At 46.6% G+C, this 18,731-nt stretch overlaps 1 protein-coding gene across 5 annotated transcripts in view; it reads left to right on the forward strand.

Annotated features, from left to right (window-relative positions):
* KCNH5 (potassium voltage-gated channel subfamily H member 5) overlaps positions 1-18,731 on the forward strand; it is a 469,113-nt gene that overhangs the window by 80,758 nt on the left and 369,624 nt on the right. The gene's annotated exons all lie outside the window — the stretch shown is intronic.

An 18,731-nucleotide genomic window follows, 5' to 3' on the forward strand; every position in this document is an offset into this window, starting at 1 on the left:
CAGAAACCAGGCAACGGTGCTCTCTACTAAAGCAGAAACCAAGCAACAGTGTTCTCTACTAAAGCAGAAACCAGGCAACGGTGTTCCCTACTAAACAGGAGCCAGGGAACGATGCTCTCTACTAAAGCAGAAACCAGGGATCGGTGCTCTCTCCTAGAGCAGAAACCAGGCAACGGTGCTCTCTACTAAAGCAGAAGCCAGGCAACAGTGCTCTCTACTAAAGCAGAAACCAGGCAACGGTGTTCCCTACTAAACAGGAGCCAGGGAACGGTGCTCTCTACTAAAGAATAGACCAGGCAGCGGTGCTCCCTACTAAAGCAGATACCAGGGATCGGTGCTCTCTACTAAAGCAGAAACCAGGCAATGGTGCTCTCCACTAAAGCAGAAACCAGGCAACGGTGCTCTCTAATAAAGCGGAAACCAGGCAACGGTGCTCTCTACTAAAGTGGAAACCAGGGATCAGTGCTCTCTGCTAAAGCAGAAACCAGGCAACGGTGCTCTCTACTAAAGCAAAAACCAGGCAACGGTGCTCTCTATTAAAGCAGAAACCAGGCAACGGCGTTCTCTACTAAAGCAGAAACCAGGCAACGGCGCTCTCCACTAGAGCAGAAACCTGGCAACGGTGCTCTCTACTAAAGCAGAAACAAGGCAACGGTGCTCTCTACTAAAGCAGAAACCAGGGAAAGGTGCTCTCTACTAAAGCAGAAACCAGGAAATGGTGTTCTCTACTAAGGCAGAAACCAGGCAATGGTGCTCTCTACTAAAGCAGAAACCAGGCAACAGTGCTCTTTACTAAAGCGAAAACCAAGCAACGGTGCTCTCTACTAAAGCAGAAACCAGGCAACAGTGTTCCCTACTAAACACGAGCAAGGGAACGCTGCTCTCTACTAAAGCAGAAACCGGGCAACGGTGCTCCCTACTAAAGCAGAAACCAGGGATCAGTGCTCTCTACTAAAGCAGAAATCAGGCAACGGTGCGCTCTACTAAAGCAAAAACCAGGCAATGGTGCTCTCTACTAAAGCAGAAACCAGGCAACGGTGCTCTCTACTAAAGCAGAAACCAGGCAACGGCGCTCTCTACTAAAGCAGAAACCTGGCAACGATGCTCTCTACTACAGCAGAAACCAGGCAACGGTGCTCTCTACTAAAGCAGAAACCAGGGAAAGGTGCTCTCTACTAAAGCAGAAACCAGGAAATGGTGTTCTCTACTAAGGCAGAAACCAGGCAACGGTGCTCTCTACTAAAGCAGAAACCAGGCAACCGTGCTCTCTACTAAAGCAGAATCCAGGCAACCGTGCTCTCTACTAAAGCAGAAACCAGACCGTTCCCTACTAAACAGGAACCAGGGAACGGTGCTCTCTATTAAAGCAGAAACCCGGCAACGGTGCTCTCTACTAAAGCAGAAACCAGGCAATGGTGCTCTCTTCTAAAGCAGAAACCAAGCAACGATGCTCTCTACTAAAGCATGAACCAGGCAACGGTGTTCCCTACTAAACAGGAGCCAGGGAACTGTGCTCTCTACTAAAGCAGAAACCAGGCAATGGTGCTCCCTACTAAAGCAGAAACCAGGCAACGGTACTCTCTACTAAAGCAAAAACCAGGCAACGGTGCTCTCTACTAAAGCAGAAACCAGGCAACGGTGCTCTCTGCTAAAGCAGAAACCATGTAACGGTGCTCTCTACTAAATCAGAAACAAGGAAATGGTGCTCTCTACTAAATCAGAAACAAGGGAACGGTGCTGTCTACTAAAGCAGAAACCACAGATCGGTGCTCTCTACTAAAGCAGAAACCAGGGAACGGTGCTCTCTACTAAATCAGAAACAAGGGACCGGTGCTCTCTACTAAAGCAGAAACCAGGGAACGTGCTCCCTACTAAAGCACAAATCAGGGAATGTTGCTCTCTATTAAAGCAATGGATTTTCTGAAAAATGTACGCTGCTGCTATTTAAAGACTATAATATAGACTTTGATATTACACATATATATTGTTCTTCCTTTGTGAGGTTTGCACACCTTGCTAAATTAAACAATATAATGAAACCACACATATTCTGATGGGATCTAGTGGTTCACTGCTACACCAATGGCTACTAGCATTAATACTCCTCCCTCTTTACACTCCAACAAGATGGGACTGGTTTTATACTATATAAAGAATATGGACACGTCGTGGTATTGGAAAAAATAATATATATATTTTTTTACTTAAAATTCATGTATTTTGGACTAAAATATTTTTTTTTACAATTAGGTTTCATTAAAGATGTTGCACCATTTGGCTTTTTATTTCCCTGCACATTGCTAGATGCAGAATATGAGCTTCCATCAGAGAGATCATTCTGACCTCAGTTTGTAACACTTTTTATCTGTCTTTCTGTGAGCTCCTCTCAGACGATTTTTGGTGACCACAAAGTTCAGCTTAACCTTGATGTGGTCTGTGGTTATGAATCAGCACAGAAGAGGTAAGAAAAAGTCAGAAGAATTACAACGTTCACATCAGATCATGGTCACTGACAGATTCTCAGTTATCTCATTCTGTGGTGAATAATTGTGGAAAGTAACAAAGAGCCTATAAAAGTTAAACAGTGCAAAATCTTTAATGAAACTCATTTGGAAAAATGATTTTAACTCCAAAATACTTAAAGTTATGTCAAAATATTACATTTAACCTTAGAACGCATACCTGGGGCCTCGCAGGCCCGCCCTGTTAATTGTTTTCTATTTTCTGCAAGATTACTTTAGTTAGAATTTTGAAACTCTAGGTATTCTTCAGGTATATAGTTGTTTGTCATTTGAGTTTGAGTTATTCCATGTTATTTGCACACGGGCCTAAAAGGTCCCAGGTATGTGAAAGTGTAGATTTTTATGGTCATGCGTTCTAGGGTTAAGTTTAAAAAGATGGTTTAAAATTAGAATTACTATATTACTAGGGTTGGGCGCATGGGGAGGACAATCACTTACTGTGCTAAATATACATAAATCAATCCCCTCCTTCAGCTTCCAAGCTATTAACACCAATTCCATTAAATCTAACTGCTAATTCCAATAGAATATATCTGCTAATTTCCCCTAAATCAAACTGATAATAGTTTACCTTGACACTCCAGTTTAGCCCTATGGAAACACTCAACGAATCTGAAGCCCCGCCAGCATTATGAGCCATTTACACCCATCTACTTCTTAGAACACATTTTTAATCAAATTGTGTGAGCCCACCAGCAACAACTACAAACTAGTTTGACTTGTCTCTCTTTAGGACGTACGCCAACAAAATGAGCTTGGGGTAAGTAAGAGCCATTTTTATTTTACTCTAGAAAAGCTTTGGACAAATGGGACAAGAACATGACCAAGATGAATGCAATCACCACTCGCAATGCAAAGAGTGAACTTAGAAGATACAAACAAAGTGAAATAAATGCGCAAAAGCAAAACACGCTCAAAAGATTTGGCAGCACAAGAAAAGCTCTAAAAGATGTATATGCAAACATTGAGAATATGGATTATATTAAGTTGCAATACCGCAATAAATAAATTTACTTTATTTCTTGATGTTGCACATTTTGATCAACACTGTGTGAGCCCACCGGCCATGCCAATGTGACTTCAAACTGAGAAGTCCCTACACCGTAACTGTCAATAATAATTAAAAAAATAAATCTGGAGAGATTCACATCGTTCTCAAATCTTCTGCTAGTTGGCAGCTATTTTTCCATTACATGAATATATAATGGCTTAATATAAAGCCGGCAGTGTCTACTGATAGGAGAGGATGCTTAGGACATTGTGAATCAATAGAGGTGATTGTTCTTTAGTGCCAAATTGTCATCTATTCCATTTGGTTAAAAGCCCTTAAGACTTTGACAAGAAGGTTAAAGAGGTTAAAGTTGTTGTCTGGGCTTAGACTAGAAAGTGTTACTGGAGCCGAGGACTCTTCATCTCTCCCTGCTGTTTCTTTTACATGTAGGGGACAGAAACCAATTGCTGCTGAATCTTCTGGTAAATTTGATCTTCATGCTCGAAATTGCTTTTTATGTTTTCAGTTGAGATTTCCATCACACACAATTATTTTAGGAGTCGACACGGTGTTTTATACCATTTTTTTTTCTCCGTGTGTTTATTGTTGCGCAAAAAGGATAACTTGCTTATAAGCGAGCAGAGCAATCAATATATGACACTTTAAGACTTTTAATATGTGCAGTAAAACAACACTAAAAGACCAAATGGACTTTCCTTAGGTTCTGCTGTGTGAGTTGAACCAGCCACTTAAGAAAGTGAACAGTTTCCCTGAGGTTAAGTTAGAATAACAAAGCATTTATCGGATTTTCTTCACTCATCCTCTTTTCATGGTGTGAAAATGTATTAAATGGCAAGACCACCTTTGCAACTGATGCATCGAAAATAAAGAAACTTTCCAAATATGTTGAACCCTCTTCACAAGTTTTTTTTTTCAACTCCATCATATGCCTTTTAGAGACAATCGCCCAAAATTGCAATGAAATATTGGTCTTCAAAAAGTTGGCCAGTTTGTATAATACCAGGGGTGGTCTTTTTGAGTAGTTTCATTGTATCATGCATTTTTGAATTAGGCCACCCTACCCAGAAGATAACTTTTCAAGGCAATTTTGGGACTCCAAAGAAAATAAACATGCATGGCATTTCATTTGAAGAGCATGCAGAACATCATGTAGGTGCATATATAGAGAAGAGGCCCTTTAACAAATATTACAATAGGTCTCCTTCCATGTGATGGATCATACCACTCATTTGCTTGTTCATCAACCCACAAGTTATAAGAGAGTTGATTGGTGGAAATATGCCCTACTTTGAGGTTTTAGAGCTTTAGAAGAAGGAGAGTCCTGTTCAAGGTCTCATCACCAAAATGATAAACTTGAGCTGGGATCATCTTCATTTGGGCCCCATAGCAGTTGTATAGGTTAGCATTAATGATGAGTGAGCACTAAAATGCTTGGGTACTCGATGCTCGGGTCGAGCAAATTGGAATACTCGGGTGCTCGACCCGAGCAACGAGCCCAATGTAAGTCTATGGGAAACTTGAGCATTTTTCAGGCGGCTCCCCCCGGCGGTCTGCAGAGGGCCTAAAAATTGCCCAAATTGATGGGAACAGTGCTCAAATGAAATGGGAACAGCATGGGGAAGACCCCTGGAAGCATTTCTGACTCCCAGGTCACTGCTGTCAACAATGTTGTCAGAGTATTAAGCCACTTTTACGGACCCAAAATAAAATATACAAAAACAAAGCCAAAATTGATTTTCCTGGGAAATATGTTAAGGAACATCCTTTCCAGGGTAATGACTTGTATATAAGGCAAAATAAATAACCAAAAACAAAAATACTCCTCTACACCTTGGGCTATGTTCACACGTAACGTTTTTGATGCGTTTGTGCACTTTTGCATTGCTTTCAACAATGAAAAATACATTCACCGGTAAATGTCATTTTAACATTTTACAACCTTATCTGGCCATGTGGTATGTGAGACATCATCAGACATTTATGAAGGAAGGACTGTGAAAGTCACAAAGCCTATTTTTACAAGGCCATCAGGCCTCCCTTACTATTAGCAACAAACCAAAGAAATAAATAAATGGCTGTGTAATCACCAAATGAGAACAACCTATACATAAATCACACAGCTACGGATAATTACAAAAATTAACATCTTTATTATATAAAATAAAAAAAAAAACAATAAAAAGGAAGACAAAATCCAACAGGTGGAATAACGTAAATGGTGCACAATTATATCATCAATATATGAAAAATAATGGATGGTATTAGTAGACTAGATAGTACATCATAGTTTAAGTAAGAACTACCAATACAGTGGATGATCAGTAAATAGAAAAATAAATAAATAGCTAGGCATGTACAACTAAACCAAAAGATGTAAAAAATATATAGTGCTGATTTACCAATGGGTCCTAAGTACATATATTATATTTTTGGGATTTTATATAATAAAGATGTTAATTTTTGTAATTATCCGTAGCTGCGTGATTTATGTATAGGTTGGTCATTTACTATTGTTAGAGGGTCAGCAGTCGTCCCCCACTATTGTTAGAGGGCCATCAGTCGGCTATGCTTTGTTGTTCTCATTATTGAGGAGTGGGTCTCCTATACTGTTATTGCATATACAGTGACTGCAAGGGCTGCCAAAAATTTGGACGCATTCCAATACTCCTTTGAAGAGACGTAGAGGCAGGCCTCATTAAAAAAAAAATTCCCATTATAAAGGAGTGGGTCTCCTATACTATTATTGCATATGCCGTGACTGCAAGGGCTTCCAAAAATGTGGACGCACTCCAATACCCCTTTGAATAGACGTAGAGGAGGTCTTCATTAAAAAAATTGCTCTCATTATTAAGGAATGGGTCTCTTATACTGTTAATGCCCATGCACTAAGTGCATGGGCTGAAAAACATTTACCCTTGGGGGTATACATGAACATACTGTATAACATACAGAATATTAGAGGTAGGCCTCTAAAAATATTTCCTACGGGCATCATAAACACTCTTAAAAAAATTATGTGGGTGTTGCATCGCGGTCACCCTGGTGATATGGTGGTGGAGGATGAGGACAAGGAGAAGGAGGAGAACAACACAAAATAGACGAAATCTTGAAGCATATACACATGTATATGGGTGTGAAGAGGTGCATGGGAATAGACCCCCCCAAAAAACACTGGATTTGACTTTATGTTCTGCTGCTTTCATCTGGTTGTGTTGAGAAGTCTGGCCCAAGACAGCCCTTGTTCATTTTGATAAGAGTCAGCCTGTTAGGATTCTCAGTTGACAGGTGGATGCGTCTATCAGTTATAATGCCCCCGGCGGCACTAAAAACACGCTCTGACAAAACGCTATCGGTAGGGCAGGCCAGGACCTCCAAGGCGTAGAGAGCCAGCTCATGCCACGTGTCCAGCTTGAGTATCCAATAGTTATTAGGCACAGAGGAATCACGGAGGACATTGGTATGGTCGGCAAGGTACTCCTTCAGCATCTTCCAAAACTTTTCCCTCCTTGTCAGAGTACCCCGCACATCAGGGCTTGGGCGCTGGGAGGGTCTGAGAAAACTGTGCCAGTCCATTGACAGTGTTCCCCTGCTACTCCTTGGTTGTCCAACAAACTGTGACCTCTGCTGCCTGTGTTTTCAGATGAAAATTTTTTAAGAGTTCTACAACAAGGGTCTTCTGGTACTGCAACATTTTATTATGGCGTAATTGCCTCTCATCATCTTTTTGGAGTCCTCAAAGTTTTGGAAGACGGCACAGATGTCTGACATCCATGCCCACTCATCAGCTCTTATGTGCGGAGGCTAACCTGAATACCGACGGGTGTGTTGAAGCTAGTACTCAACAACTGCCCTCTGTTGCTCACAAATCCTTCCCAACATCTGCAACGTTGAGTTCGAATGCGTGGTGACATCGCACACCAGTCGGTGAGCTGGAAGCTGCAAACAATGCTGAAGTACGGTGAGGGCGGCGGAAGAATAGGTGGCTTTCTTAAATGGGCACACACGCGGCGTACTTTCACAAGCAGCTCAGGCAGATCCAGGTAGGTTTTGAGAAACTGATGAACCACTAGGTTAAGCACATGGGCCAGGCATGGTACGTGGGCGAGTTTGCCAAGCCTCAGAGCCGCCACCAGGTTCCGTCCATTAGCACACACGACCTTGCCTGACTGTAGGTTCAGCGGTGACAGCCACAGGTCTGCCTGCTCTTTTATAGCTGTCAACAACTCAGGCACCTAAACATATTAGCTTCAGCACAGCCTGTTGCTGCTTGGCCAAGGCAGTGCTGAAGTGCTTCCAGCTTCCAACTGATATGGTCATTTTGGAGATAGAAGCTGAAAAGGAGGAGGATGTGCAGGAGCTGTAGAATGTGGGGGCAACCCTGATTGACCCAGGGCTCGCAATCCTTGGCGTCGGGAGGGCGTGTTCCATCCCAGGGTCCGACTGGGTCCCGGCTTCCACTATATTAACCCAGTGTGCCATCAGCGAGATGTACTGTCCCTGGCCACAAGCACTTGTCCACATGTCCGTGGTTAGGTGGACCTTCCCAGTAACTGCATTGGTGAGGGCATGGCTAATATTCTGGGACATGTGCTTATGTAAGGTAGGGACGGCACACCGGGAGAAATAGTGGCGGCTTGGAACAACTGAACGCTGCACTGTGACAAGGGACAAGGACGTGGATGTGGTTGTTGATGGTGATGGTTGCAAGTGTGCAACGACAGGTGTAGGGTGCGAGGCATCTTAACCTGCACCATGGACAGGCGATTGGCGTGCATGCACAACAGCGGAACAGGCAGTGGTGTCACCCACAGACACTGTTTCTGGACCCTGGCGTTCTGCCCAACTAGTCGGGTGCTTTGCTGTCATGCTGGTGGTGGTCAGGCTGGCAGTTTTGCTGCCCCTGCTGATGCTGGCATGGCAGATGTTGCAAATGACAATTTTGGGGTTAACTTGATAGTCTTTAAAAAAGAGCCAGACTTGGGAAGACATAACAGTTGGACTGACAACTTCCCTCATGTTGTTGTTCTGGGGAACAGTTGCCAGTCTTGGGTCTGAGGCCACCCCATTGCTTGTTCCTGCCTATTGTGGTGCTACGCCTCCCTCCCCTCTGTGCTTCTGTTCTCGCTATGCATGTCACCTTGTCAGGTTGGGTCAGTAACTTCATCGTCCACCACCTCGTCTTCCACGCACGCACCCTGGGCCTCCTCCTCACTTGCTGGCAATTGTGCCTCATCATCATCATCCACCTCTTGAAACAGTAACTACACTTTCCCACCGTTACCTTTGTGTGACCGTGGCTGTACAAATATTTGGGCATCGCTACATGCGATCTCCTCTTGCCCCATTTGATGCGGGTCGGGTGAGAGGCCATCTATAAATGGAAAAGTGAACAGCTCTTCTTAGTGTCTAAGTGTGGGATCAGTTGTCTCTGGTTACTCGGCATGGTGGGAGGAAGGAGGATCAGGGTGAGGAATATGTGGTCCAGACTCATGGCTACTGAGACTGGACCGTGTGAAAGACAGGGTGGTGGTGGTGGTGGTGGCAGGCTGACTGGAAGCATTATCTGCTATCCAACCAGCAACCTTTTCACACTACTCTGGCTTCAATAGTGCTGTTCCGCGGCCCCCTACAAAGTGGGACAGGAAGGTAGGGCAACATGATGTGGGTGCTTGTTGTGCTCCCTCAGCAGGCACAATCTCAGCTTGCCCACGGCCTCGGCCTCTGTGTGCACCATCACGTCCACTTCTCAGTCCCTTGCCACGCGCCTTGCCTATTTTAAATAGAGTATAATATTTTTCACATTCACAAAAATGTCAGGATTATTACCGCAGTAACATCAGATCACGTCTGACTATCACAATTTTAGGCAGTGGCCTTACAGTATGGGATTGGTTAGCGACCAAGTGTGAATAGGTTGGAACAACACACAACTGGCAGATTTTAAATGGAGTATAATATTTTGCACGCTCCCAAAAATGTCAGGATTATCACCGCAGTAATATCGGATCACGTCTGATGACCACGATTTTAGGCAGTGGCCTTCCAGTATGGTATTGGTCAGCATTCAAGTGTGAATAGGTTTGGATGGCTTAACTGGTTTGCTCTTGTACTTCCTGACCTCTCATCTGACAATTTAGACTCTGAGCCAGGTTTTCCTGACTATGCCCCTTCACTCTATTACTGCTTGTTAGGTTATCCCCCAGTTCGCTCCACCGGCCAGCAGCTTCTCCGTAGACACAGCCTAAGGACCTCTACAATAAAGGCCAGATTTCTGTGTATAGATGAAATGGTTAAAATCTTCTTGCTCCTGGACACCACTAAGCAGAATGACTTGCACCAAGTCTGACCGGTGAAGCCAATTTTGATTTACAACACCCTAATATTCATAAAAAAAATATTAATGAAAAGATTATAAAAATTTACTGTGGAAAGATTATTGAATTAAAACATTTTCTAACTAAAATGCAAGTAGTAATTACTAGTGAGTACACAGCTGGGAATCACAGAGAAAAAGGAAGGTTGGGAGACACTGAAGGATTCCTGATAATTCTTGGTTCAGTGCAACAAAATATACAGTATTAACGGCAATGTTGGTGGAACTGCTATTAGCTGAACCTGAGTATGAAAGTCCTAAATCCCCCTGTGTGAACAGTGTGCGACAACTGCTCCATTCACTGTCTATAGGAGTGGTGGTGACAAATGTTCACTACTGCTCCATTTACACATTGGACATTGTGCCCCCCATATTGAGGATCAGTGGACCCCAGCAATCATGCATTTATCATCTATACTGTGAATAGATAATAAGTGTTGTGTATGGGACAACGCTTTCAATCATTTAATAGTGAGAAGTTCATATTCTCATTTAAAGCTGACTCCCCCCTGGGCCGTGGGGCACTCGGATCCGGGCAATAGGGAACGATGGGAGTAGTAGTGGCAACCCGGTTCCGTGGCTCAGGGTGGTCAGGCCAGTGGTAGTCCGTTATGTGCTATTGATTATGTCCGACTACGCCACCCGTGGATTGCGGTTGTTAGGAACCGCCGCTGCAAGCAGACCGCTGGGGCTGATGAGGTGTGCAGCTAGGGTAGTGTGACTCCCCACGGGAAGAGTGCGGCCCCAGGGCAGTGTAGTGGATGGTGGGAGTGATGGTAGTGAGAGTCCCAGTACCGGTTGTGCCGGAGGAGCGAAAAAGCACACAGACAACGTACTGCAGTCCAGGGTCTTTACTCACGGTTAATATCCAAGTCACTTCTGCAGGGAATGACTGCCCGAGCCGTGCTGCGTCCACCAGGTGAGGGGCTCGGTCAACTCCCAGGCAGTTCAGGAGCATGGCACAGGACCCCCTTTAATCCTTTCTCTGGCCTGCCTCACCAGTGACCCACTTTTGTCCAGCTGCCGCGGACTTGTGCGGGTAAACGTGGGCCCCGTCCTCTGCTGTCCTATATGGTGCCTTCCTAGCAGGTTTGATGAGGTGTCGCACCAATAAATGATCACGACGACCGGTCTTTGGCTGAGGGTAGTTTCTCCTCCACCAACTTGGGATCCGGTACCCTTAATCTGCCTGACCCTTCACCCTGGATTCTCGTGGGTTCTTAGGGTCCCTTCCACCTTCTTGTTCCTGAGCCCTGGTCCATACTCCATCCTTACTCGGGAGTGGAATATCACACCTCTGGACTGAGGTGCAATACCCCTGTAGCGGCCGAACCCTCGGGGCGCTACATTCCCCCTGGTAAAGCACAGCACGTCCTCGGGCTGGAAAAGAGCAAAAACAGTCGATTATAGGACATGCAAAACTTTTTAAAACTTTTTACATTTAGAAACGGACGACATTGTTCAACTCCCTTTATGGGACACACTTTTCTTTTCTTGTCACACTATTATAAAACACATACTAATACTTCTGGAACTCTTTTGTCACTTATCATATAAAACGGTCTCAAAATTATGTAAAACATTTTCTAGCAGCATATTAAACTCTTCATATAAAACATTTTTTAAATAAGACACATTCTTGTATCCTTGGATCATGGCCGCGGTGCAACTTGCGACCAGGTGTTCTTTCTTCTTCTAAGTGCAACAGTCCAGCAAATTTGCCTTGAGGTAGACGTTGCAGTCTTTTTTATAAAACCAGTAGGGGGCGCTTTAAGAAGCGCAACTATATACAAAGGGGTGGCCGCTCTCAGTCCTCGGCCAGTTTTGGGAAGGGAAATGGCTGCTCACAGTCCTCAGCCTGGTAGGGGATGTAGGGGATAACTTTCACACAGTCCTATATCAGTCCCAACAGGGACCACACTCAATTTGAAACAGTCCCACACAGTTCTCTGTACCCTGACGGGTAACTATGTACAATTCCACTTTACCGTTCACTGGTAACGGTGTCCTTCTGATGCTACTTCTTCCTCATGATCTTCAGGCCCGTCCGGGCCCTCCTGGTACTCAGAGTCCGAGTAGTGCTGCTCCTCCTCCTCTACTACTCTGTGGACGTGGAGGGCGTACCATCCCTTCACGCCTTGGTGTCGGGTGTAAGACACCACATCCCCTGGAAACAGATCTCGCCCTCGATGACCCTCCGGCAGGTGGCTCTCCACATCTCTCCTTGTCACGAACACATCGCTGATGGTCTCAGGGTCTCGGATGAAACCGCAGCCATGTTCCATGTGAAATTTCACGACAGTCCCGGTGACTCGGGGACCGCGGACAGCTCGGGGATCTCGTCGGGCCTTCATCTTCTGCTCCGCACTTTGGGCCTGCAGCTTCTCCTGTTTCATGCGCCGCTCCCGCTGCTCCCTCTCGAACACCTCCAGCTGTTGGCGGCAGTACTCCCATCGACGGGCGGCATACGGGGGCGCTAGGCCTTGCGACCGGGCCTGCGATTGTGGTCTGCTGATCACGCCCGGGGTCAGAGGGCACGGCGTGGGGCGGGGCTCGCTGGTGGTGTCGATGGCCTGGGAACAGGTTGGTAGCGGTGGAGGCACGGTGTCGATGGCGGGTTCAGGTACGTTGGGCTCCGCAACAGGGTGCAGGGGTAGGTCGGCGGCCCCAGGGTTCGGGGTAGGGGCGTCTCCGTTACCTGCCTCTGCTGTCGCGGCCTCCTCCGCGGCGTCGTCCTCGGCCTCCGCTCTGCTTTCACTGCCCTCGGTGGCTGGTGTGCCGCTGGATGTCGACGGCGCCTCCTGCTGCAGGATCACGGCCCGCCGGGCCATTTCTTCTTTCCACCCGGCAATCACGTCCCGCTGCGCCCGGACCATCCTCCGGTCCAGCTCCTCCAGCGCAGCCCGCACATACTCGGGGTCTTCCTTGGGGATGTGTGCTAGCAGCTCCGTGAAACTGCATGGGGATTCGGCCTGCAGCAGGCCACGCGCCAGGGCGCTGGAGCTGGTTCCTCTCTCTATCTTTGGGTGTGGCCTGGCCAGACTGATCCAGACCGCGCCCTGCCCCACAGTTTTCTTCTCTTCCCACCCCCATTGGGGGTGGTCCCGGGGCAACTTGGTGACAATCACTTTCAGGGGCAGCGCCCCCACCTTGATGGACATCTCCACAGCCGTGCTCAGGGCTGTTGGGGGCGTGCTCTTTCTTTGGCGCCATTCTGGGACCTGTCCCACGATGGGAGGTGGCTTCCTGTTGTCTTTTGGCGTGCACATTATGGCGCTCGTTCTTCTGGGGCGGGCGCCATCTTTCGTACAATAAAACAGTCTTTTTTCAGGCGCGCAATACCCGCTTGTGGCGGGTGGGTAACGATCCTGCCGACTACGCCAAAGCTGACTCGCCCCCTGGGCCATGGGGCACTCGGATCCGGGCAATAGGGAACGATGGGAGTAGTAGTAGCAACCCGGTTCCGTGGCTCAGGGTGGTCAGGCCAGTGGTAGTCCGTTATGTGCTATTGATTATGTCCGACTACGCCACCCGTGGATTGCGGTTATTAGGAACCGCCGCTGCATGCAGACCGCTGGGGCTGATGAGGTGTGCAGCTAGGGTAGTGTGACTCCCCACGGGAAGAGTGCGGCCCCACGGCAGTGTACTGGATGGTGGGAGTGATGGTAGTGAGAGTCCCAGTACCGGTAGTGCCGGAGGAGCGAAAAAGCACACAGACAACGTACTGCAGTCCAGGGTCTTTACTCACGGTTAATATCCAAGTCACTTCTGCAGGGAATGACTGCCCGTGCCGTGCTGCGTCCAGGGGCTCGGTCAACTCCCAGGCAGTTCAGGAGCATGGCACAGGACCCCCTTTAATCCTTTCTCTGGCCTGCCTCACCAGTGACCCACTTTTGTCCAGCTGCCGCGGACTTGTGCGGGTAAACGTGGGCCCCGTCCTCCGCTGTCCTATATGGTGCCTTCCTAGCAGGTTTGATGAGGTGTCGCACCAATAAATGATCACGACGACCGGTCTTTGGCTGAGGGTAGTTTCTCCTCCACCAACTTGGGATCCGGTACCCTTAATCTGCCTGACCCTTCACCCTGGATTCTCGTGGGTTCTTAGGGTCCCTTCCACCTTCTTGTTCCTGAGCCCTTCTGTTTCTCTCTCTCTTCTCCTTCTTTCCTGTTCTGTCTTCTCCTCCTTCCCTTGGCCTCTTCTCCAGGCCCACTTCTCCTTCTCCTCTCAGGCTCCGGCCTCTTCTCTAGGCCTGCCTCTGGAGCAGCACTCAGCCTGAGCTGCTGCTCCCTGTCAGCTCTCCTCTCCTCACAGACTGAACCCAGATCTAAGATGGCTCCTCCCTTTTATACTTCCCTCTAGCCATGAGCCCAGGTGACCAGCAACCAATGGGCTCCTACCTATGCTCAGGAACCAACCCCTATCTGCCCCTACAGCACTGGGTGTTCCAACCCCCCTCCCCACTCCAGTCAGGGACATAGTCGGTCGTGCCTGCACTTCTGTCTAGTGGGAGCACCGTTGAGCTGTCCCTCGGAAATGGGGTGTGTGTGCTGTATGCAGCTAACTGAGCCCTGATCCATACTCCATCCTTACCCGGGAGTGGAATATCACACCTCTGGACTGAGGTGTAATACCCCTGTAGCGGCCGAACCCTCGGGGCGCTACACATCCAGAGACATACATGGGTACCAGTTCTCCCGTTCCTGGCAGAAATGGTGTCACACTCCACCAAGGAGCCAGATGGGGCATGGCAAGACGGATGGGAAAGGGAGCACTGGCACTACGGAAACATTAGAGGGACAACCCCTGAAACTTATCCTGCACAACCCTGAGCTCTCTGATGTCCCTAGACGCGTTGTTTCACCCCGAGCGATGATCGCATTCCTATCCCTGACTTGCCCTAAGCACGGCCCTGGCTAGTGCATGGTGCAGCAGGTTTGCTAGTCCTGCTCTATAATACAGGCACAAATAGAAACAGACAAGGGTAAAAGAAAGCAGCAATCACTCTAAGTGAATCCAGACTATGGAATGGTATATAAAGGGAAAGGAAGGGAGAGATGAGCCACAAAGGGGGATAAACAAAAGGAAGACACCAGACATACTTCCAAACAGCAATCTCCAGAGACGACTGCTAAGCGACTTCTCTTTCCCTGGATCACAGCTCCAAACCAATTCCAAGCTATAGCAAGCTATCACTGACAACTACCCAAGCTAAGAGGTGAGTACTTATATCAGAGGGGAGTGGAGAAATCAGAAATGCTGAGATAACTCAGGACCGAAGGCTTTAGGAGACAAGCAGGAGTGCTTAACCCCTGCAACCAACGAACAAGGGAAATCTGCATAGTTAACTGGATAGTAAAGCAGATCCAACTAGTGCAGGTGTGTATGTAGCCAAACGCTACTATCTTCTGACCCCTGAAATAGAGGAGACCACTCTCTATCTCGGTGTCTCAGTCACAGGTGGCTACACATGCATGGTCATACGTGTGCAGTCTATGGAATGGGAGATATGGACACGGCAATGCATTTAGCAGTTGCCCTAGCTTCCTAAAGACTGCAGTGGACTATGTCTGCCCAGGAACAGGATGGGCTTTACAGTCCTTGGATGCAAGAAGAGATATGAAAAATGATCCGGAGAAGAAGGAGCTCCTGCTTTATATAGTATGCTTTATTCTCCTCTGAGCAGTTCACATTTGCATCACATTTTGCCTACACACTAAATGTACATGTGCCTGCAACATAAAATCAATATAAATCATGCATATAAGCAAAATGATAAGCATCATGTCCCACAGCCAAACAGGACGTCCAATTAACTTGTAAGGTTGCATGGATTTCCCCAGTAGCTAATAATCAGGGCACAAGCATAATAACGATATGTAAACAAGACTGGCAAGGGATTCATTAAGAAAGCACATTATACCAACAAAACAAGTGTAATGTGAAGCTGCATTAACAAAACACCACTCGTAATGTTTCATCTTAGTGGCCATGCCTCGAAACAGGTGTGACAGTAGATTATCACTGGTCCATTAAAGAGAAATGAGGTTTTTGTCTGTTTCGTACTGCCACAGGGGTGCCATAATTTGTGCAACCCGAGCAGCTATGTAATAGGTGTATTGTGGGATGATGAGTTTAGGCTCAGACACTTTATTCACACTGATGTATTTTCGTCATTAACAGTAGATCAGACAGGCTATGGAACGATAACTAATAGAATAAATCTTAAAGGAGGCACTTTTTACAGAAGACTTATCCAAGCTCAGATCCAGTGTCTTAAAGAGAGTCGAGATAGTTTACTTGTTAATCAGACCATCGGTACACCAGGTGCCCTTTACTACTGATCTCTCTGTTTTGTAACCATCTTCCTTGTGCAATTCCTAATAACTATCCAGTACCTCTCTGATATTGAGAACCCATCAAAGATCACCAACTATGGATTAGTAAAACCAGAGTTCCGGTTTGGCATCTTCATCGCACCGTCTTGCACCTCTTCACACTTGCTTGCACTTCGTCACAGATCTGTGCCAGATCTCTCTCTACTTCAGACATGTTGCCTTACGTACATTGGGCTCTCTTCTGTCCCTTACATTTCATCCTGTGTCCCAGCAAACTCTTTGTTTCTCTCCAGTAGTGCTCCGTAGCACAGTTTTACAGACTACAGGGCCCAGCTAATAGAGGGCTCCCATGATACTTTGAAAGCAGCAAGCAGCTTCCTATTAAATTTCTAGTAAGTGGAGATGTCGTCTATGTTCGCTCCACCGGCCAGCAGCATCCCATTAAGTATTAAATTGCTAATAAGCGATGATGTCGCCTATATACAGATTGCTCCACCGGTCAGCAGCTTCTCCGTTGACACAAACCTAGGGCCTCTACAATAAACACCAGATTTCTGTATACCGATTAAATGGCAAAAAAGGTAGCAATCTGTGTTGTAAGGATGTCTAATATAGCTCTCATTGCTTTCTATAGTCCATATTATAACTCTTCCGGTCTACAATCATATATAAAAGAACATAGATTCAGCAGGAATTCAAGGGAAAAAAACTCTATGGGGAAAAATGTGCCATGCCAAATTACAGAGAGTGCCTACTGACGTGTCCTATGGATGGCATAGAATTGCCCACAAACTAGAAAATTGCATGGAACCGATTGGAGCTTTGATGCTCTGTTGTTTTAAAAGCACTAGGATCTTCCTTATTAAGGGATACGGACACCTTTGGGAACTTTTTTTTTATATATACACTGTGACAAAGTCACTGGCAGCATGTCGGAAGGGAGATATGTTTTACTGTGGGTGTTAGCCTTTTAGCTGTTAGGAGAAACATGGAAGTTTCTCCTGCACATTAGGTGCAGAGATGGTTAATGGACCACGTTTACAAGGGCATGTTTTTAGTGGATGACGAAGTGCAGGGCGGGACGTTATCCACCCTATCTCCAATCCAGGGAGTGGTCTGGGCTTTAATTAGCCAGCCTTGACACTCCGGTGTGTTCAGTGTGTGAAAGCCAGTGCCTGAGAGAGAGGAGTTTCTGTTGCTACTAAACTGGACCGTGTGCTGTTTGCTAACCCTGAGTGGCCGGACCTCGGCTGAAGTAAGGACTGTTTGTACCTTTGTTTTTTTTTCCTTTGGTTCTTCCTGTTATGCCAGAAAGGCTATGTTTATGTTTTTCACTTGGCCGTGGTTTATGCTGACTTGTATAATAAACCACGTCATTTAAAGAGACAGTGTCCTATATCTACCTCAGCAGAGCGAGAGACTTTACCACAGCACGTATTGTTTATGCAAAATTTTAATACATTTGTGGCTTGTACAGCTACTATGTATTACAGTACAAAGAAGACTTCACAATGAGGTAACTAAAGGTACCGTCTCACATAATGACGCACCAGCGATCCCGACAATGATGTGATCTGGCCGGTATCGCTGGTGCGTCGCTAAGTGATCGCTGGTGAGCTGTCAAACAGGCAGGCTCACCAGCGATCAGGGGAGCAGCGACATCGTGGAAAGAATCTTTCCACAATGTCCTGCTCCTGGTTACCAGCCTACTGCTGAAGCAGGAGCAGGCTGGTAACCATGATAAACAGCGGGTTACTAGGGGCACACGCGCACTTAGTAACCCGCTGTTTATCATGGTTATCACTCTGCTACGGTGAGCGGGAGGTTACCGCTAACCATAGCAGAGTGGTAACCATGATAAACAGCGGGTTACTAAGTGCGCGTGTGCCCCTAGTAACCCGCTGTTTATCATGGTTACCAGCCTGATTGCTGGTCCCGCTGGTCACACATAGCGATGAGTGCTGACCAGCGGGAGGGCAACGACCAAAAAATGGTCCAGGACATTCTGCAGCGATCAGCGACCTTACAGCAGGGGCCTGATCGCTGCAAAGTGTCACACATAGCGACATCGCTGGTGAGGTCGCTGTTGCGTCACCAAAACCGTGACTCAGCAGCGATCTCGCTAGCGATCTCGCTATGTGAGACGGGGGCTTAAGAATCTGTCAGTGAGCTGGTTCTGGCATCTGATGTCCTCTTACCTGATTTATGACCGCATCAAAGTTGAACTGCACTTTGAAGTGGTTACAAATCAACATAGAGAAGCGCAGGAGAAGAGAGATAAGGGTTATAAATATGATATACCAGAATGAACTCACTGATAGCAGACTGCAGAATCGGGTAAATATGTACTATAATACATAAAGGCTATAGAAGCCAAATGATTGAAACTTTTAAATGAAACCCAAGAGCAGCTGATCCACTAAAAAATGTGAATGGCGCTGCGGTGTTCTGCTTCATACACTTTTTACATCCAGTCACCCCTGGAGGT

This window comes from Phyllobates terribilis, unplaced genomic scaffold (genome assembly GCF_046119375.1).
Source record: "Phyllobates terribilis strain yellow unplaced genomic scaffold, ASM4611937v1 Scaffold_7__3_contigs__length_470593459, whole genome shotgun sequence".
NCBI lineage: Eukaryota > Metazoa > Chordata > Amphibia > Anura > Dendrobatidae > Phyllobates > Phyllobates terribilis.